We start from the raw sequence: 4523 nt of genomic DNA on the forward strand, positions 1-4523 counted from the left end.
CCGGACGTCATACAGAGGCAGCCGGCACTCACGAAGACGGCCTAGTAATTGCTGAAGGTGAAGAGAGAGGGGCGAGAGAACGTCTTCTAACTCAGCCCCCAGCGCCGATGCAGGGAGATATTGTTGCACCTCAACAGAGTGGTATTCAACGCCATGCGAACCGTATTGAGACATTAAATATAAATGACGTGCGTTCACCGACCAAAATACACCTACTGAAGGAAACGATTTGGGCATCTGATGTGGATATTACTTTGCTGCAGGAAGTCCACATAGCTGCACTCCCACACATCGCAGGCTACCAATCCTATTCGTCACATGGAGATCACAATGGGAGTGGGGTGGCAGTTTACGTGCGAGATGGCTTCCCCGTGGAAAACGTGTGTTACCTTCCGTCGGCCAGGGGAATGGCTTTCACGACGTTTGGGACACGCATCATCAATCTTTATGCACCGTCGGGAAACAATCGGCGGCGGGAAAGGGCGCGATTTTATGCAGAAGATATTGCACCACTTTTCCATGGACTTTATGAATGTGTAATAATTGGTGGAGATTTCAACTGTGTTCTCAGCCAGAAAGACCAATGGCCGCAAGCAAACATCAGCCAGGAGTTGCGAATCGTTGTCAGCGACCTTGTACTTAGTGACAGGTGGGAATTACGACATGGAGATGCACCGGGATACACCTATGTGACAAGTCATTCGGCGAGCAGATTAGATCGCATTTATATCTCACGGGCTCATGCAAATGATGTCCAGGACGCAGAACGCTGGCCATTGCCATTTCCCGATCACAGCGCTTACATCTGTACGGTGCTTCTTCCCCGTTTTGAGGTGTGGAACAGCAAGGCCCCGTGGAAATTAATCATTCAACATCTACATGATCCCGAATGTCGTCAACGGATCCTTGAGACGTGGACGATGTGCGAGCGAAAGGTTGGAAGGTATGCGACGAAGCTTGATTGGTGGCTGACTTGTGCTAAACCGACGCTTCGCCGTACGTTCATCTCATATAGCAGGGAGATGGCAGAATGGCGCCGCCGTAAGACCGACTTTTATTTTGCAGCGCTGCGCGACCTGGACGATGGTCCGCCGGGACCGGACGTCTGGATCGAACGCAAAAGGATAAAAGCTAAACTAGTGGCTTTAGCTCGGAAACATCTTCAGGTAACCATGGTGAGCGCCAGATGTCACGATACGATGAGGCACGAGATTCCTTCCATGCACCACGTCGTGAATGAACGAAAGCACCGACGACGCGTTTTGGTACGGGAGTTAACTACCCGCGAAGACCGAAGAGTGACGCGTCAAGCGGACATTGTCTCTGCATTCGTCGACCATTACCAACACATCTATCGGGAGGAAGCAGCCCGTGTTGATGACCTCGAACGTATAGCCATATACGTCTCCCGTATACTAACGGTGGAAGCCGCTGGAACCTTACTGGAAGCTATTAGCTGTGAGGAAGTACACGATGCGATCGCAAAGGGTGCGTTGAATCGCTCCCCAGGCATTGATGGACTTCCTGCTGAATTTTATCGAGAATTTCGCAACGAAATGGCACCGCGATGGACGGAAATGTACAACGAGTTGTTAAATTCCGATGCGCCTATTCCACCGGCTTTTATGGAAAGCCTCTTGGTGCCAGTACATAAACCGAAGCCAGGAATTACGGTCACACATTATCGCCCCATCACCTTGCTTAATGCAGACTATAAGATCTTTGCACGGATGCTAGCGTCCCGATGTCGTATGTTAATTCGTAGCGTTCTCTCTCCAGAACAGACGACACCGGGTGGATCGGTGAATGTGCAAACAGCTACTGGCGAATGCCGTGATGTGATAGCGCTGGCGGAGGAGTGCCGGCTTAAAGCGGCGATGGTGGCGGTTGATTTTGACAGTGCTTTTGATAAGGTGCGCCACAACTATCTGTACGCTGTACTGGAACAAATGGGATTTCCAGACTGTTTTACTGGTCTCATTAGAAGGATTTATGGGAGCGCACAATCCTTGGTACACGTTAATGGGCGTATAGCAGGGCCCATTCAAATTCGACGTTCCATTCGCCAGGGCTGCCCTCTTTCGATGCTGCTGTTCGCGATAGCGTTGGAACCATTAACTGGGAGGCTAACAAATTCTCTTTCTGGGGTGGAACTGCGGGGCTACACCTTCAAATGTCGTGCTTATGCGGACGACCTCCTGCTGCTCGTTCGTTCTGAGGAAGAGGTGAAGACGGTCCTTGAACTGTTGTTGGACCACAGTGTGACGGCGGGTAGTGCAGTGAACATGAACAAATCGGCAGCAATTCCGGTTGGAAGGGGCCTTACGCCGGAAGAAATCAGTCCGTTTCCTTATGTGCAACGATTCCGCTATCTCGGCATAGACTTTACCTCATCTGTGAAACATACTGCGGCAGTTAACTACCGACGTATTTTACAGACAACACGTATCATGGTCCGACAACATCTCCTACGGCGCCTTGATCCTTTGCAGCGAGTCGAATATCTGAACACTTATGTGGTTTCTCGAATGGTGCATATTTCGCAGATCCTGCCCCTACCACTCACGCTCGGGCATCGACTTCAATCAGCACTAGGCTATTTTGTGATGATTGGGTCGCCCCTCAAGGTGCGATACGCAACGCTCACGCTCCCTACGGACAAGGGGGGACTCGGACTTACGAATGTTCGCTGCCGAGCGACGGCGCTCCTTCTAGCCACGATGTACAAGCAATGGCGTAGCGGGCGTGATTCCCTTACATCCCGCCTACTGGATCTCCTAGTTCCAGCGTCCCTCACACCTCCGGTGGCGGTGGGCAACATTACGCCACATTTTGCGCATGTATCAACATTTATCGTGGAACTTAGTTATATCAGAGACGAGCTTCCGCGCACGAGACCACCATGCGCGAAGGATTTTTATGTTTGGCTGCTAGGACGGATAAGTCGTAATGTCATTGAACTGAAACACCCCACGTTGCATTGGCCGAAGATTTGGAGACATGTGCACCAAAAATTCTTTCCTACCTTCGTTCGGGCACTGTGGTTCTCTGTCACCTGTGGCAAGTTTAACACCAACCAACGAATCCATGCAATTGGACTAGTGGACACTCCACTGTGCCCGAAATGTCGCCAAGTGGATGACGACCATCACCGCTTAACTTGTATCGCGGTGGAGGACGTATGGCTCCTAGGACGACAGATGGTGGCTTGCTACCTCCGTGTGGCCCCGCAACATATTACACCTGCTTCCTTCTTACATCCGGAGAGTGACTACTTTCCGGCGACTAAATCACAGTCGATCATCTGGGTCAACGGTTGGACGATCGCGTACCTCTATGGGGATGCTGCCAAGTCGCGACTCGACTTTTGGTATTTCTTACAGCAACCCCTCTATGAGGTTCATAGATGGTCACACTATCGGAAAACCTTTGCCAACTATCTTCAGGCAGTCTTCCTCGACCCCCCACGCAGTTGGGATGTGCCGGGTGCAGTCGGTGTGCACATTTGACAGCTGATAATGAACCTCACGCTTCTCTCAACGCTCCATATCTAATGCACATATTATACTATGAAATGATCTACATGATCTACATATTCCTTTTGAGAGGGTGATTGTGGAAAATGAATAAATATAATAAATAAAAACAACATCCCTGTATCCCTGTTCCTTTACATTTGTGATTTGTTTTACAATGATTTTTTTTGTTTTTGTTTTTGCAGAAAAAAAGGTGGTAGAGCACTTGCCCGCGAAAGGCAAAGGTCCTGAGTTCGAGTCTCGGTCGGGCACATATCAGCGCACACTCCGCTGCAGAGTGAAAATCTCATTCTGGAAACATCCCACAGGCTGTGGCTAAGCCATGTCTCCGCTATATCCTTTCTTTCAGGAGTGCTAGTTCTGCAAGGTTCGCAGAAGAGCTTCTGTAAAGTTTGGAAGGTAGGAGACGAGATACTGGCAGAAGTAAAGCTGTGAGTACCGGCCGTGAGTGGTGCTTCGGTAGCTCAGTTGGTAGAGCACTTGCCCGCGAAAGGCAAAGGTCCCGAGTTCGAGTCTCGGTCGGGCACACAGTTTTAATCTGCCAGGAAGTTTCATATCAGCGCACACTCCGCTGCAGAGTGAAAATCTCATTCTGGAATGAGAGTTTAATATTACAACAACAGGAAGAACGAATTTCAGAACTTGGTGGATACACACGATCCAACACAATAATGTTACATAGCCTGTATTCGACTTTAACTTTCAATAACGCAGCAACATATCTGAGAGTGTTATACGCAAAACTGTCGTTGAGAATGACTTCGTTCTCGTGCAATAACCACTTACACACAGAATTAGCAGTGCAGGGCATGTCAAACATGTCAGGGAACGCGGAGAACGGTGCAATCATTGTCGTGATGCGGAAACGGAGAGATTTATCTGACATGTTCATTGCCTTCCGGAAGTATTTCGAAGTGGCTAAGCTTGTAAACTCTTCGCCTACCGCAGTCGTTACAGTATACCGTGTATATCAAAATGGCGCCATCC

General features: G+C 49.5%; 1 non-coding gene across 1 annotated transcript; it reads left to right on the plus strand.

Annotated features, from left to right (window-relative positions):
* Positions 1–3988: 3988 nt before the first annotated feature.
* Trnas-cga (transfer RNA serine (anticodon CGA)) lies at positions 3989–4063 on the plus strand. The gene has a single exon. It is a non-coding gene; the product is annotated as a tRNA-Ser (tRNA).
* The last annotated feature ends 460 nt before the right edge of the window (positions 4064–4523 follow it).

The sequence above is a fragment of the Schistocerca gregaria genome, chromosome 4 (genome assembly GCF_023897955.1).
Source record: "Schistocerca gregaria isolate iqSchGreg1 chromosome 4, iqSchGreg1.2, whole genome shotgun sequence".
NCBI lineage: Eukaryota > Metazoa > Arthropoda > Insecta > Orthoptera > Acrididae > Schistocerca > Schistocerca gregaria.